At 46.3% G+C, this 17,502-nt stretch overlaps 1 protein-coding gene across 3 annotated transcripts in view; it reads right to left on the bottom strand.

Annotated features, from left to right (window-relative positions):
* The window catches only part of RASSF4 (Ras association domain family member 4), a 36,397-nt gene extending 33,483 nt beyond the window's left edge, over nt 1-2,914 (bottom strand). For all 3 annotated transcript variants that reach the window (XM_082603953.1, XM_082603951.1, XM_082603952.1), the window contains exon 1: nt 1,907-2,914. The gene's annotated coding sequence lies outside the window, so the exon portion shown is untranslated. The remainder of the gene's footprint in view (nt 1-1,906) is intronic.
* Nucleotides 2,915-17,502: the final 14,588 nt, after the last annotated feature.

Below are 17,502 nucleotides of genomic sequence, written 5' to 3' on the forward strand. Positions count from 1 at the left end.
AAGCTCTGCTCTGGGATTCTTTAGCTGTGTGACCTTAGGCAAGTCCCTTTTCCCTCTCTGAACCTCAGGTTCCTCATTAGCTGAATCACTAACTGCTGTGAAGGTGAATGAGGAAACAGGTAAGATGGGCCTCATATGGGGTTCACCCATGATAAACAGAAGTTCCCAGTAGAGGTCACAGTGGGAGTCAGGGTCTCCAGAGAGACAGTGAGGCTCTGGAGATGGGAACCTGGGACTCAGAGAGGATGACAGTCCTCAGCAGGAGCATCTGTGAGCCACAGCATCTGGCTGAGTTCACTCTCAAAACCAGGGTCAAGTCCAGAGTGCTTTCTGGTAATCAGAGTCTCCCCTTTGAGCCTTTGCAATTACAGGACCTGAGCTATAACACATGCCTGAGTTCTGTTCATGTTCTGTTGTTATGGGTCATTGTCCAGCTGACCCTCACCCGGGGGGACCCTGGACTTCACTCTATTCTTGACCTCCAGGCCACTTGCTGGAGTCTCATGGTGAAAATATGGTCCCACCTCCCGGCTTTCACACTGACACTTTAATCTGTGGCCTCAATCTCACTTTCCCTGTAAAGTCTCGAACCACAGGCACTACACACAGAGGGAATAATGACAAAAACTAATGAAAACGTACCGACAGTGTTGAAACACACCCCATTACAACTTCTTAGCCAGCAATTTTTTGACCTAGGTTTAAGGCATTCATCTTCTCTTCTCTCCCTTCCCCTTCCTCTCCTCTCCCTCCCCAGTACCCCCCCACCCCCTCAGCACCTCCCACCCTACTGGCAGCAGCTCAGGAATTACTCAGGGGGGGGGCAGGCAGATTGGCATTTTAGCTGTAGTTAATATTTACTCATGGCTTCTGGAAACAAATCTTGATTGTGCCGTGAGCAGTTAAACTAGAGAGACGCCAGTGAGGATCCTTCCTGCAAGTGCCAGTACATGGCTTTGGAGTCCAACCTGCTTGGGCTAAAATTCCAGAATCCCAGTCCTCACCTGTTGTGACCCTATTTAATTCCTCTGTGAAGTGGGATTACTCACAGTTCTCTTTTCAGTGTTTCAAGAAAACACTGGCACTGGCCTGGCACTGATCCTGGTGTGAGAGAAGGCCCTCACTCCCCCAGGCCTGTGCCAGATGAATAAAAACAAAGGCATCTGTTTGGAGTGGGAAGTGCAGGACACAGTCAGGAGCACGGGGGCGAGCAGAGTGGCTGGCAGGGTGAGCTCTGAGGTCAGTGGGTGAAATGAATGAGACCTGGCACAACAAGCCCTGGGTTAAAATCCTGACTCCACCACTGACTCATCTAGGTAAAACTGGACAATTCCATAACTCTTAAAGCCTCAGTTTTCTCATCTGAAAATGGGGATAATGAAAGTATCAAGGCTGTGAGAAGTAGGTGGCATATTGTGCTAAAGCTCTTAGCACAAGTCTGGGAACAAGGCAAATCCTCTATAAATAGCAATTGTGAGGCCCTGCTTCTGCTATTATCTTGGTGCTCATGGTCTTCCATCCATGACATCTGAGAATTGTGCCAGAGGCACTTCGAGCCTCTCCCCCCAATTCTAAGATCAATGCTTCAAGGATATTGGCCAAGGCGAGAGACAAGGTGGGCAAAGATGTAGCCTGCTGCCGCGCACACACCTGCTGTGCTCAGATTTTAGCTTCTAAAGTGCCCTCTCCTTGGAGGAGGTGCCTGGCGCAGTGTTCACTCCTAGCCTTGGGCCCGAGGCCCGCAATACGCCAGGCTGGCAGAGGGAGGGGACTTTGCACGCGGCAGCCCAAGGGCACCAGTGCCCAGACTCCGGAGCCCCTGGCTGGGAAGGTCCTGGGCTCGGGCGGTGGGCGGAGGTCGGCGCTCCGTGGACGCCCCGAACTCTCTCGCCCGTGCATCACTCACCGTCCACTCATCGCGCTGTCCAGAAGCCGCTGCTGGTGCCTTGCCCTCGCAGTCACCGGAGATGCATCCGCAGCGCCTACTGCTCCGGGGCTTGGAGCGTCAGGCCCGCCCCTCCCCGCCCCTCGCCCCGCGCCGGCCAATGGCGTCACGTCACCGTGTGCGGCCCGCCCAGCCACGGGCACCGCGGGGAGGGTCCACTCCAGGCGGTGTCAGAGGGGCCTCGGGGAAGGTTTGGGGCGTCTGCTTTGCGGGGTGTCCCCGGACTACACAGAGGGCGCCTGGAGACTCGCAGAGGAAGCAGCCCCGACTCGGTCGGGAGGGTCCGGTATGCAGACCAAGGACAGGGACCCTAGGGGAAAGGACATCCTTGGGTTTCCAACAAAGGTCGCTGTGCGGGCCCCGCAATGACTAGTGTGCCTGTCACGAAAGAGGAGGTTATCAGTAGAACCTGAGCGATGTTAGTTTTTGCTCAAGGGCCACCTGTGTGCAGTCCGGCTGTTTGCTTGCTGTGGCCTCTTAGAGCTCCACTCCATTTAAGAAGCCAGACCCTGGACTTGCCTGATGGCGCAGTGGTTAAGAATCTGCCTGCCAATGAGGGGGACACGGGTCCGATCCCTGGTCGGGGAAGATCCCACATGCGGCGGAGCAACTGAGCCCGTGTGCCACAACTACTGAGCCCGCGTGCCACAGCTATGAAGCCCACGCACCCTAGAACCCGTGCGCGGCAACAAGAGAAGCCACTGCAATGAGAATCCCGCGCGCCACAAAGAAGAGTAGCCCCCGCTCGCCGCAACTAGAGAAAGGCCGCGCACAGCAAGGGAGACCCAATGCAGTCATAAATAAATAAATAAACAAATAAATAAATAATAAATAAATAATAAAATAAAATCTCATTTGTAAAAAAAAAAGAAATCAGATCCTCTGATGATTAAGAGGAGATAAACTTCTCTGCCGGTTACCGCCTGCTGGAGGAGGATTTCCCTGTGCAGAGGCAGAGGGGACAGAAGAGCACAGGCCTTTTGGGGAACTCAGAACAGCTCAGTGATCCTGGGGTGTGGGGTGGCAGGGAAGGGGAAGGGGTTGATGGAGACAATTGCAATTTCTGTTTTCTATCGCTATCCCAGGACTGACCTCGGGACGTCCCCTTCCCTCCCCCAACGTGAATCATTTTACTTTCGTTCAATCTGTGTTTCCTAATCTTTTTACAGTCACATGGCCATTTTAGAATCAGATATGGACCTTTTAGAAAAATGCAGGTGCCCACATAGGCAAAAATCAGCCTGGGATTTGAGTCTTTGAGCCCCTGGACCCCACTTGAGAGAGGCTGGGCTAATCGTTGTTGTTAGGGCTGCTGGATTTGGGGTAAAGAGATTGGTCTCTACCATCTGCTTCCTGCATGACCTTGCCATGTTGCAATCACTGTGGCCTCAGTTTCCCTACCTGTAAAAATGAGGGAGCTAAAGATGACCAGGCCAGGTAGGGATCTTTCAGCTCTGCCTTGACATGAATTCGTGAAGAGTGGCCCATCCTCTGCCAGCTCAGGTCATCCCAGTGGTTGGGGACCTCCACTCCTGCAGAGCCCAAAGGTCTGATCCTCAAAGCTGAGGACAAAAATTGGGTGCTTCAAAAAGTTGTGTTTTTTTTAACAGTAAGTAAAATTCAACATAGCCCTCAACCTCTGAGCATTCATTCATGCCCAATAGGATAAGTAAACATAGCACCCAGGTAAGATACAATTACCCTGGCGCCCTCCAGCACCTGAGAGTGTGGGTCAAGCTGATGTTATCATCAGGGCCAGGACTAGCCTGGAGTGATGATTGGCTTTGAGGAAGCACCCTGATGTGTCCTGCACTCCCACTGTGTGTCAGGCACTCTGCTAGGTGCCTTACAGCAGGGATCCCACACAATTCCCTCAATATTCCTAGGGAGTTGGGTGTTACTACCCGCATTTCACATGGACCACGAGTGTCCATCGTCAAGTACCTTCAGAAGGAGAATTACCTTTTCCTTCAGTATTCAATGGAACTGTGTTTGACCCGCAGCTCACTTACGGTGGGTGTTGTGTATACGGTTAGTTGCCAACCCAGTACCCATTCCCTTCTTTGGAAGAAAGAAAGAGAGAAAGGAAGGAAAGGAAAGGAAAAGAAAGGAAAGTTGATGCTGCCACTATGGAGAACAGTATGGAGGTTCCTCAAAAAACTAAAAATAGAGTTGCCATGCGATCCAGTAATTTGGAGAAAACTAGAGTTCGAAAAGACACATGAACCCATTGTTCATAGCAGCACTATTTACCATAGCCAAGACATGGAAACAACCTAAATGTCCATTGACAGATGAATGGATAAAGAAGATGTGGTAAATATATACAATGGAATATTACTCAGCCATCAAAGAAGAATGAACTAATGCCATTTGTAGCTACATGGATGGACTTAGAGATTATCATACTAAGTGATGTAAGTCAGAAAGAGAAAAACAAATACCATATGATATCACTGACATGTGAAATCTAAAATATGACACAAATGAACTTATCTATGAAACAGAAACAGACTCACAGACATAGAGAACAGACTTGTGGCTGCCAAGGGGAAGGGGGCATAGGGGAGGGATGGACTGGGAGTTTGGGATTAGCAGATGTAAACTGTTATATATAGAATGGATAAACAACAAGGTCCTATTGTATAGCACAGGGAACTATATTCAATATCCTGTGATAAACCATAATGGAAAAAAAAATGAAAAAGAATATATATATATATAACTGAATCACTTTGCTGTACACCAGAAACTAACACAACATTGTGAATCAACAATACTTAAAAAAAAATAGTTGAGAGGGAGACAGAGAGAGAGAGACAGAGAGGGAGAGAGCAAGAGTGAGCAACTTGTTTGGAGCATCAATGTGCTACTCCCTGGTGAAGGATCATGACAACTTATATTTTTCATACTGTACTTACAACCCAACAGTGTATCATGAAATTAAGTTAGTAGGTGATTTGACTAGTGTTTAAAAAAATAGAAAATATCAGTGTATTGCACACATAGTAAACGTAAGTTGTGTCTTGTGAAACTTTTGTTTGCACTATGTTTCATTTATGTGTATTAGGCTGTGATATAAAATGTGTTTCTCACTGTGGGCCACAGTCAAAAAAGGTTGAAAGCTAGTGTCTAAGTCAGTCTTGACAATCTTTTTCATGGCTTTCTCAGCTTCCTTTGAAGCTATAAGTGGTCACATGACCCAATTCTGGGCCAAGAGATAGGGAAAAGTGTGCTGGGGGAGAGTGAAGACAACTTTTGCTTTCCTGATAGAAGGATCAGATAGATATCCCCTTTCCCTGCCTTTCTGTCTCAAATGTGGAAAATGTGTAATGTCTGGAGCATTGGCAACCATTTTGAGGTTATGATACAACATGTCCACATACTAAAGCTAGGGGAGCACAAAGATAAAAGAGGTCTGGGTCTTTATTAACATCATGGAGTTGCTGCATAATGCCTTCACTGCCTACTCTAGACTTCCTGCCATGGAGAAAAATAAACCACTATTGGTTTAAGCCAGAGGTTGGTTAAGTCTTTTCTGTAAAGGGCCAGATAGTAAATATTTTAGGCTTTGTGGGTTAAGTGCTCTGTGCTGCAGCTACTTAGCTCTGCTGTTGTGGTTCGAAATCATGCATAGATAACAAGCAAATCAAAGGGCATGGCTGAGGTTCCAATAAAACTACTAACAAAACAGGATAGGCCACATGTGTCACATGGGCTATAGTGTGCTAACTTTCACTTTCCCTAGATGATCTTGCCCCTAGATGACCTTGCCCCTTTTATTGCCTCTCTGACCTCATCTCCTCCCACTTCCCCTCCCTCTCTTTGTTCTGACCACACTCGTCTTCCCACATATCTGGCCCACTCCCACCTCTCAGACTTTGCACATGCTATTCCCCCAGCCTGGAAAACTTTCCCCTCAAACATCTGCATGGACTCACTCCTTCATCTCCTTCAGGTTTTACACAAATTGCTTTTCTTTGAGGTCTTCCCTGGCCCACTATCTAAAATGCCCATCCCTGGCCCATGCATACTATTTTCTGGCACACTGTGTATTTCATTTCTTTTATCATGAGCTCCTTGATGGAAGGAGATTATATCTGTTTCCTTAGATATTGACTCTGTCTGGAATGTCAAGGTGTTTAATCAACATTTGGGGTAGGACTGATTTTTTTTTCCCTTTCTGCAAGATTCAGGTAAGAAAACAGACTTAGGGAGGCTCATTACCCCATCCAAGGGGACATAGAATCTGGGTTTTCCCCCTGGTGGCCCTGGTGGTCATGTTTGTGCCACCAGAGAATGAGAGTAGAACAATATCTACCTCTATGCGAAGATAGGGCCTCAGGGAAGCTGGGGCCACAGAATTTTCTGCAAGACTACTTCCCCCAGGGCATCACCCCAATAAAGGGGGCCTTTGGGCGTCCATTAAGGGAATAGAGCATTTATCCTGTTATCTTGGGAAGTCTCATTTTTTATAGCATTCCTGCATCAGAAAGTCTTTAGAAAAGTTATTATTTTGTGAACAGTCCAGACTGACTTGTAAGATCCATAAAAAACCAAATGGGAGCACTCATGATCCAACATTCTTAACTAAGAGAGCCACAGAGAATAAACTTATATTTGATTTGTAAGTGTGGAAATGGAAAGGAACCTGAGTCTGATCAAACACATGTGACTTCTTGCATCACGTAAGGCTGCCCCTGGGGCAGGGTGTTCTACTCAGCTTTTGCTTGAAGCTTCTTGGCAGTAGGGCACCGTTCCAAGAAGACTGAGAAATTGCCTTCTTCCCTCTGGTGCTTTGAGAGGCAAGTCGTGAAAATGACTTGGTATAATCACATGTTGTTGAGATGCAATTTAGATTTCTCTGTGTCTTGAAGGAAAAATAGGCTTATGTATTTTAACACAAATAATATTAATAATGAAGATTATTTTCAAGGCCATTCCCTTAAAACAGTAAAGGGGAGTTTGAATTAAAATTACTGGTTAATTGCCTAAGGTCTTTTATGGATGACTTTGTTTGCTTTTTCCCCTTTACTCTCTCCAACATAAGATTCTGAACAAGTGAGTTTTTAAAGCAATTTTTCAAAAAGTCTGCAGATTCTGAATGTATATTCTTTAGAAAACAATTGGATGATTGTACTTGATTGAGATCTGTAAGAGCCAATTTAAACCAAGCAGTCTTTTCTTTATCTTTAATGGGCTCTGTTTTATTAAACCCATCAGGAGGAAGAGGCCACTTACAGAATGCTTCTTGCACCATTCCTTTTGGTGGAATCCTTGAGTAGTAAGGTCATCCCATTGCATGATCTTAACATGCAGCAGATTTGCCTCAGTTTTCAGATGATTTCTCAAATTATTTGCATACCATCTACCTTTCTTTCCTATGTGAAATGGTTTTCATTAGCTCCATTTGTTAGCATAAATATAATAGCTTCAGGTTAATATATGGAATTCTGCAACCCATTCCAGAGGTGGGCTGGGAATGAGAATTTATTCTCCAAATGGACATAAATTTCAGTGATACATGCCATGTAAATGCCTTCTCCTTAAACGGGCATGCATGTGCGCCTGTGTGTGCGCACACACACACACACACACAACATATTGTTTGTCCTTAAAGTTATGCTTTGGAAAACATTTTGTATCCCATTCTGCAGAACTAATAAGTGCTTAGGCACTGGGTTTCCTAGGAGGAAGAGAGTTTGCTTTAAAAGGTGATATAGCTAAAGACTGTTGCTGAAACTTCCTTCTGCGGAAGAATAACAGCTTATCTCAAGTCCCTTCTCCACTTGGTCCAGAGAAGAGGATGCAAATTGGCCCCAGATCTGCTCAAAAAAAATATATGAGGACAAGGATGGCATGAACATCTACAGACAGAGAACATGAACATCTACAGACAGAGAACATAAACAGGTCTGGTTTGTTGATAAGTCAAAGATCTTTCTCTTCACCCCCTCCTCCCTATCTTCCTGACACTGGACATACATACTTTTTTTTGGTTCATTCATCCAACAGTACAAATCAGAAGGCTAGGGAAAGGACATCTCTCTACTTGCTTGGATTTTCCCTGCCTTCCTGCGCCTCCCCGAGACCCGTGTCACCTCCCCACTCACCTGCATTTCATATATTCCTCCACCTTCTATGTGGCTATGCCCTTGGAGGATGCTGACAACGTGGGGCTGCTAGAAAGTCGATTATTATGAATGGATATTGTAATGGCCATGAGTTAATAACGTCTTAAAAATAAGATGAAAATAACTGGCAATGCAAAATTCCTGAGCAAACTGCATTTTCATTGTAACTGATTTTAATAGTAGAAAATGACTTTATGTTTATTTTTTAATATTTTGATTCATTTAGCAAAGAGCAAGACTATTTACTGGACACAGTGGCTGGTCATGAAACAGTACAAGGGCAGGAGGATTTACAGGACAAGTCTTCTCAAAGGAGAATGTCTTCAGTAAGGCTTTCCCTCCACACAGAGTCTGGTGTTGCTTAGGAGCCAGAATTTCTATGAATAGCAAGATACTGACTGCTACTCAAGGCTGAGAACTAAGAAGTGTTAAGACCTTCCCTCAAGCCAGGATATTAAGCAGCCAAAGGAAGTGGAGACCTTCTGGATGGAAAAGAAAGGAACCTTGAGAGAGCACAGAGCATTTGACAAACAAGGGCCGTTTGTCCAGCTCCTGGGTTGTGAATTTCAAAATGATCTTCCTCAGGCACTTTGGGGAGACCCACCAGCTAGAGAATGTGGCTGCTACTGTGTCCTGGAGGGAAGAGTGGCCTCCTCTACCTCTCCTTCTAAGCATGCAGCTTCCCAAGGAATGTAAAACATCCCCAGTGGGGAAGGGGCAAGCTGGCCAGACTTGACCTGTAAACCCTGGGTTTAAAAAGATGTTTCAGCTGAGTTGACCTTACCTCTGAACCTGCCATCAAAGCCACCTCTGTTTAGCCCCTGATGTGACAGAGGCTGTCCATTCCCAAGTTTCCTTCCCCAAATGTGTAACTATAAACTAAGGTCCTGGGTGTTTAAGAAAGGATGGCACCATATAATTACTAAAATTCTTAAATTTTGTGTCCATTAGGAATCATTTCTGGCTCTTCACTTTGAAAACTCTCTCTCACTGTAATAATTAACATGTCAGCCTTACAGCTGGGACAGAATTAGAATGACCAGTGTAATAGGGTTCTTAAGAGAAACAGACCAATAGGAAATATATATTATGTTATATTATTATATTATATTATATTACATTATATTATATTTATTGTATGCCCTATCGTGATAGGTAGAGATGAGAGATTTATTTATTTATTTGTTTGTTTGTTTGTTTAAAGGAATTGGCTCATGTGAATGCGGGGCCTGACAGGTCCAAAATCTTTTGGAAAGGCCAAGCTGGCTGGAGATTCAGGTGAGAGTTGATGTAGCAGGCTTGAGTCTGAAAGCTGCAGACCAGCAGGCTGGAAACTCAGTCAGAGTTTCTATGTTGCAGTCTTGAAGCAGAATTGTTTCTTCCTCAGGAAACCTCAGTCTTTGCTCTTAAGGCTCCCTTAAGGCATTAAGATTGGATGAGACCCAGCCACATTATGGAGGGAAATCTGCTTAACTCAGAGTCTCCTGATTTAAATGTTAATCCCACGTAAAAAAAATACCTTCACAGCAATGTCTAGGCTTGTGTTTGACCAGACAGTTGGGCACCATGGCTTAGCCAAGTGGATGCAGAAAATTAACCATCACAACCCATGAGTTTGACCAACAGCTTGTATCCCCTCATGTCCTTCTCAGGACAGACTCTGTGGCAGGTTGTGGCCTGATGCTTGGCATTTGAGACGCTTTAGGATGTGACAGTGCCTCCTTTCCTAGGGATTTCATGTTTTCATGTACCTATATATAATCTGTGACAATTTTTTTTTTTTTTTTTGCGGTACGCAGGCCTCTCACTGTTGTGGCCCCTCCTGTTGCAGAGCACAGGCTCCAGAAGCGCAGGCTCAGCGGTCATGGCTCACGGGCCCAGCCACTCCGTGGCACGTGGGATCTTCCCAGACCGGGGCACGAACCCGTGTCCCCTGCGTTGGCAGGCGGACTCTCAACCACTGCGCCACCAGGGAAGCCCAATCTGTGACAATTTTTGAGGAATTTTTGCCTCTCTATTGGCCTACTGAGTGTAAATTAGGAGTTGGCCAGATAGTAAATATTTTCTTATTTGTAGTCCATGCTGTCTTTCTTGCTACTACTCAAGCAGAAGCAGCCATAGACAAATCTGTAAACGAATGGCATGACTGTGTTCCAGTAAAACTTTATTTATCAAAGCAGACAGAGGGCCTGATTTGGTCCACGGGTAAAGAAAGATTTGGGGTTGATATAGGACATTTTCTTTATGCAAAACCTGGCAAAGGGTGTGGGTAAGTTACACTCTAACATGGGATGCTTTCATCTGTGAGGAATAAAAAACCCAAACAAAGGGAATTTTATTATCTCACACAGTAAAAAGCCCCCAAAATGGGTAGTTCCATGGTTGGTTAAGTCAGTATCTCAAAGACATTTTCAAGAACCCAAGTTCTTTTCATCTCTGCACTCATCCTCACCATATTGGTTAAGTTCCCCCTCATATTTGCACATGGTTCCTATATTTCTCAGCAGTCACGACCATAATCACCTGAAAGAGAGGAAGGGTGTCATCCAGTCAGGGTCATTTTAATAGCAGGGAAACCTTTTCCAGAAGGTACTGGGCCATCCCCCTCTCACTTCTTGCCGTCCGGCAGTGGGGTAGGGGTGTGTTGCAGAGGATGGACCCTTGTGACTGGCAGGGTGAAGCACATGGCTGGCCGAAGGGAGGAAGATAGATCAGCTGTGAAAATCCAGGCTCTACCAGCAAGCAACGGGTCAACAGTGCCCCTGGGAAGAAGTCCGGCAATGCCTGCCCTGACTGCAGAGCCCCAGCAGACAAGGCCAGCCCATTCCAGGGGGCAAAGTCACTGCCTTGTGATGAGTGAGCCAGGTCTGAAGGGGGAGGGGGAGGACAACAGACGGAGAGAAGGTCAGGAGCGTACTGGCCTCTGTTGAGCACCAAGTAGGTGGGGTGGAGGCTCTGAGTAACTGGGAGAGGACGCTGACTAGAGAAAAGTGGCCTGGCTGTGAGCACAGGGGGCTGCCCAAGCCAGAGAAATGGGAACTGAAAAGGTCCATGGAGAAATGAAGAGTGGCCGTGGGGTCCTGAGGCCAGAAAGACCTCCCACCGGCTGCTGGGGGGCCTTAGCCAGGGGACTCTGGGCTCAGGGGAGTTAAGAGGACTTTGGGAGGTTGTGCTGGCTGGTCTCTCTCTGCTGACCTTTTTTATAAGCCCCAGGGACTGGAGCCCAGCAAGCAGAAGCCGCAGGAGCCCCGGGCCTCTGGAGGGAAACCAGAGGGTAGCCTGGGTGCTGCTGCTGTCTCTTTAAGTGTCAGAGATGTTTGCTTCACCACTTCTCACCTGCAGGGCAGGGGAGACCCTGTTGAGGCTGGGAGTTTTGTCCTGGGCGTGGAGGCGGGCTGCGTGGCGGGGCTTGGTGCAGCTCCCAGGCTTGGCTCAGGCCCATCAGCCACCAGGGAAAACCCCAAAGGCGCCGGCCTCTGGCAGGGTGAGCCGCACGGTGCTGACCGTGCTGGGGGCAGGAGTCAGGCACTGTTCAGGCTCTCTCTGTGTTGGGGTGGGAGGGTTTAATGCTCAGAATAGAAACTGCTCCTGGGCATGCAAACACAGGGTGAAAAATGGGGTAAACACAGTCACAGCCTCAGTGCGGAGCTCCCTAAACTTTCTTTCTCCCTCCCTGTTCCTTTCCTCCCCTCCATCCACCCCTGAGAAAAATCAGTCTCAAGTGACTTAGATGTCAAGCACCTTAGGGTCATTTGGTCAACACCCTTCTCTTTCAAAACACAAGGGAGAGAGGCCCAGGGGAAGGGGTGTGGTCAAGGCTATGGGCTGATGAAGTCTGTGGCCAATCTAAGACTTTGTTCTGCTGATGGCATTAAGAATTTCGGTTCCAGGGACTTCCCTGGTGGCGCAGTGGTTAAGAATCTGCCTGCCAATGCAGGGGACATGGGTTCGAGCCCTGGTCCGGGAAGATCCCACATGCCACAGAGTAGCTAAGCCCGTGCATCACAACTACTGAGCCTGCGCTCTAAAGGCCATGAGCCACAACTACTGAGCCCATGTGCTGCAACTACTGAAGCCCGTGCGCCTTGAGTTTGTGCTCCTCAACAAGAGAAGCCACCACAATGAGAAGCCCACGCACTGCATCGAAGAGTATCTGCTGCTCGCTACAAGTAGAGAAAGACCACACGAAGCAATGAGACCCAACACAGCCAAAAATAAAAATGAAAAAAAAATTAAAAAATAAAGAATTTCGGCTCCAGAGTCTGGAATGAATACTGGCTCTAAGGCTTTTTAGCGTGAGCCAGTGTGCAAGTTACTAAATTCTCCATGCTATGATTTCCCATTTGCGACATGTAATTGTAAAAGACCCTGCTTCATAGGCTGTGAGGATTAGAGGAGATGCACCTGCAAAGCACTGAATGCCCCGCACACACTCAGGTCTCGCTTCTGTCCATTGTTATTGTCTTTGTTGTTGATAGGGCTCTCTGCCTTATGCTTTTTGTACTGCACAAAAATCTTCTTTGTTATGTATGGAGAACATATCGGCTGGCTTCAGATTCTGATGGACTTTGCCATGCTTCCCTTGTCCCAGGATAGACAATTACATACCTGGTAGTATTCTAGTCCTTCTTTTGAAGCTCAGCACAAATCTACTTTCCTAGGTCTCCCTCTGAATTCATGTCTCATATGGCACATTGTCTGCAATTTCATTGTAATGCTTATATCTGTGGCCACACTTCCATCTATGGGGTCAGACAGTATTCTCGACTCACCCCTTTAGCCCAGCACCTTGCATAGGGCCTGGCCCACCAGGAAGAGTTTAATGAATATTTGTTGAGTTAAATGGACTCTTGTCCCTAGCAACCTATGTGCTAAGTTTATACTGGTGCTGCTGATCGAAAAGAGAGATCTGTTCCACTTTGGAAAGAGGAACCTGCGATTGGGAGCTGCAAACATCTCACCGAGTTTCCTGGAAACTGGATACTGAAGCGATAGTGGGCTTCAGGCCGCCTCATCCCCACTGCGTACCATGCGCAGCCTCAGACAGAAGCAGCTGTTTAGGGACAAATGAATCATCACGGACATTGCCTATTTACTTGTCATCTTCTCTTTTTTTTTCTTTTTTTTGCGGTACGGGGGCCTCTCACTGTTGTGGCCTCTCCCGTTGTGGAGCACAGGCTCCGGACGCACAGACTCAGCAGCCATGGCTCACGGGTTCAGCCGCTCCGCGGCATGTGGGATCTTCCCAGACTGGGGCACGAACCCGTGTCCCCTGCATTGGCAGGCGGACTCCCAACCACTGCACCACCAGGGAAACCCCTTGTCATCTTCTCTTCAAAGAGGAATTTGATTTGAGACTCACAAAGGCTTTCCATATCCATTAGGTGGTAAACATTTCATTGGATAGGCTTTTGCACCTGCCCCAGTATACGTCAGTGCACTCCTGCAGTTCTAATGCTCCCCAGCTGCCCCAGATCTTTGTCTTAAGAGGTTGTACAAATTTCCCGGATGATCATGTTATTACAAAAAAAACAACAACAAAAACCACACAGCCTATCTTTAGCCTCAATATTGGATTTTCCTTGGACCTGCTCTGAAGTCTGGGCACGTACTCCCTGTTAATGTGCCCAGCTGGGCATCCCTGAGGCTTGGAGCTGGCAGGACCCTTAGAGATGACCTCATTCTCTCACATTACATATGAGGAATGACCCAAGGCCCCAAATCTCAGCAGAGCCCAGTGGGACTTTTCTCCTGGCCTCCTGGAAGCTTCTTTTTATAAAGTGTCTTCACCCTTATCATAATGTGAAACTCACAGCATGTTCCACTGAAATGAAACTTGGCTTCTCTGAATTCCACTTCTCTCCTGTGCAAAAGTCTTGACTTATCAGTTTTTCCTTCTTCTCCAGACAATGATAAAATAACCATCCAGGCAGATCTCATGGGGGCAGCCCCTGTCCAGCCAATGGGGACAGTCCCTCTTTGTCTCCCAAGAGCAGTAGTTTTTCCTGCCATCGACAGGACAGCAGCTCTAATCTCCAGCTTATCCCAGGGTTTTGAGGGGAAGATGCAGGCTGGATGACTGACCAGTTTGCAGAGAAACCTTGAAATTTTGTGCAGCCAGGGGATGGTGCAAGAGGTTCTCCCATTTGGATATATCAAATAGTATGTTTCCTTTGAGAGATCAGTGAGGTGTGGAATGGGGTTGAACACCAGGAAAAGAGGCTCAAGCTTGTTCCCAGGACATATATATCATTGGCAAGGTTTTGGCTCCAGGCTGAGCTGAAAGGGTAGGTGGGACTTTGAGACAATAACATGCAGCCTGCAGAAAGGAGCTGGCAAAAGATTCCAGAATGGCTGTAGGCACCCGCATTCCAAAAAAGGAGCACTCAAGGACCAGGAGGGCCAGGGAGCTTATGTTTACTGAGTCCCTGCCAGAAACCAGGTGCTTTACTTCACCTATAACATAATATTTAACTCTCAGTCAATTCTTAGAGGTAGGTACTTTTATTATTTCCTTTTTACAAATGGAGAAGTGGAGGCTCAGAAAGGTTACACGAGCTCTGGCCACATAGCTGGTGAAAAGCAGATCTAGGGCTCCAGCCTACATCTTGTGCACTTGATGGTCAAAGTTCTCATCAATGCATCCCATTTCTTCATGGTCATGGCACAAAAAATTAGGAGCAAGACTTCTGGCCTGGCAGTGCAAGGAGCTCGGGGGACACTCTCCCTACTATTTAACTGGAGGAAATTAAAAGTATCAGTTATTTAAAATCTCTGGAAATTGTCCTAAGGGCATATAGCAAACAGAGAAAAATTCATTCAAGAAAACCTACTAAATCTTGGTGAGAACAGGGAGGATATATGGCATTTGAACCACTACCCATTCCCTTATTCCCTCTCAGCTCTATCTCTTGGAAATTATTCCAGGCACTCCACTCTGGGCAGGGATGGCTAATAACATGGGGGCTCCCTCTCCCTCCAGCGTTCACTTTACATTACAGTTTTGCCCCAAGCATTTGACAAATCGAATAACCTTTCGTGATAGAATCACACAACAATGTGGAAATAGAAAGAAACTTCCTCAACCTCATGAGGACATCTACAAAAAACCTAGGTATCATCATATTCAATGGTGAAAGAATGCTTTCCCCAAGAATCAGGAGCAAGGTAAGGATATCTGCTCTTGTTCTATTCACTGTTGTACTGGTGGTGGTAGCTAGGGAAATCAGGCAAGAAAGAGAAATAAAAGGCTTCAAAGGACTCTATCAAGAGTCCCATAAAATGGGAGAAAATATTTGCAAATAATGTAACTGGTAAAAGTCTAGTATCCAGAATATGTTAAAAACCCTTACAATTCAAAATAAAAGGGCAAATAACCCAATTTTTTAAAAAGGGCAAAGCATTTGAATGGACATTTCTCAAAGAAGATATATAAACGGTCAATAATTACATGAAAGGTTGCCCAAAACCATTAGTCATTAGGGAAATGCATATCAAAACCATAATTAATGAATGACTATAATAAAAAAGTCAGACAATAACAAATGTTGGTGAAGATGTGAAGAAATCAGAACCCTCATACACTGTTGATGGTAAGGTAAAATGGTACAGCCCCTTTGGAAAACTGTTTGGCAGTTTCTCAAGAAGGTAAACACTGATTTACCACTTGACCAAGCAATTCAACTGCTAAGTATATATCAGGGAAATGAATATATATGTCCACCCAAAAACTTGTACATAAAAATGTTCATAGCAGCATTATTCATAATAGGCACAAAATGGAAACAACCCAAATGTCCATCAACAGATGAATGGATAAACACAAGTAGTATAACCATATAATTGACTATTACACAACATGAAAAGGAGTAAAATAAAGATACATGTTACAACATGGGTGAACCTTGAGAACATGATGCTAAGTGGATAAAGTAAGTCACAAAAGACCACATATTACAATACAGGATTCGCTTGACATGAAATGTCCAGAATAGGAAAATCTATAAAGACAGAAAGTAGATTAGTGGTTGCTTCGCATAGGAGTGGATTGGAGTGGGGAATAATTGCTAATGGGTAACGGGCTTTTCTTAGGGGCGATGAAAATGTTGTGATCTTAGATTGTGGTGAGGTCGATCATGAATATAATAAAGGACATTCAATTATACACTTTGGTGAACTTTATGGTACTTGAATTATATCTCAATCAAGTTATTTTAAAAACTAAAAAGATCCTTTCGGACTGGTGGGAGAGAGATTGGAACACTGGGTGACCCCCCAGGGCATGGCTCCTCGTGATTGGGGTTCCACTATGGCTCTCTAAGCTGGAGGGTGGTATCTACACCCTTTCCAGGCTCAAGCCCTGGAATCTGGATTTGAGACCTGCATTGGCCTTGCCCTGGAGACAAGCCTTGGTGACGTTTTCTGTGTTTCCTTACTTTGGGGCTTCCTCACTGAGAGGTCCCCACAGCAATAGGAACATGCACTCACACTGACTTGGGTGATTTGTAATCTGAAAAGCACTTTCCCCATCTTACTTGGAGGACTCATTGCACCCATCCTGAGAGAACTGCTGTTATTCCCACTTACTAGGGGAACCTGAAACCAGAGAAGTGAAGGGGCTTGGCCCAGGTCAGTCAATGTGTTAAGGGCAGATTTAACGATCCCCAGCCCAGGGCTCTACTTCCAATAGCTCTGTTCTACGTCTATGCAACATCTGCTCTGCCTTCTGCTGAAAAAGGAAGGCGGGCTACAACAAGGTCAGCCCTTTTAGTCTGTGTTTCTCAGCAAGGATGGGTGTCATTACACATTTTCAGGGATAGCAGTAGCTAAGGATGTGGTTGTAGCGTCTTGGGCTGAGAATCAAATGGAGACATGTGGTAGTTGCCTGCTTTTGAGGAAGGTACCACTTTCTTGCCTGGTCCACTGACAGAGATGAGGGCTCTGGTCTATTGAATGATCTCACCCAGACCTTTTTTTCGGGCGAGGGGGTGGGGTCAGCAATAAGAGTGTGGAAGAGCTTTATTTTGTTAACCTAGGTAAGCCCATAATCGCCTCAGCCTCTAATGCAGCATACCCAGCAGATTCCCTTAACTGATGACAGCCACCAGGAAGCCTAGATGTCTCAGAATCACACTCATATCACCCAGAACTCCCAATGCCCGCCGCACCTCTAAGACACATCCCAAACGATGCTATAGCAGAGGTGTTTATTAAATGGGGTCTGAAAGCTCGGACATTGTGCTTCCCAGTTTGCTTCCTGTGGCCTATTCACCTATCCAGCTCTGCTGACTTGGGCTGAGAATGGGGCAGGACCGTCGGGTTCCCCAGAGGCCTGTGCCAGGAGGGTGTCTGTGCCCATCGTATCCTCCTCTCCACGTGACAAGTGGGGACCCTGGCTCCTCCCCACCTGGGACTCCTTCTGTG

This window comes from Mesoplodon mirus, assembly GCF_964341445.2.
Source record: "Mesoplodon mirus genome assembly, chromosome: 2".
In the NCBI taxonomy this organism is placed as follows: domain Eukaryota; kingdom Metazoa; phylum Chordata; class Mammalia; order Artiodactyla; family Ziphiidae; genus Mesoplodon; species Mesoplodon mirus.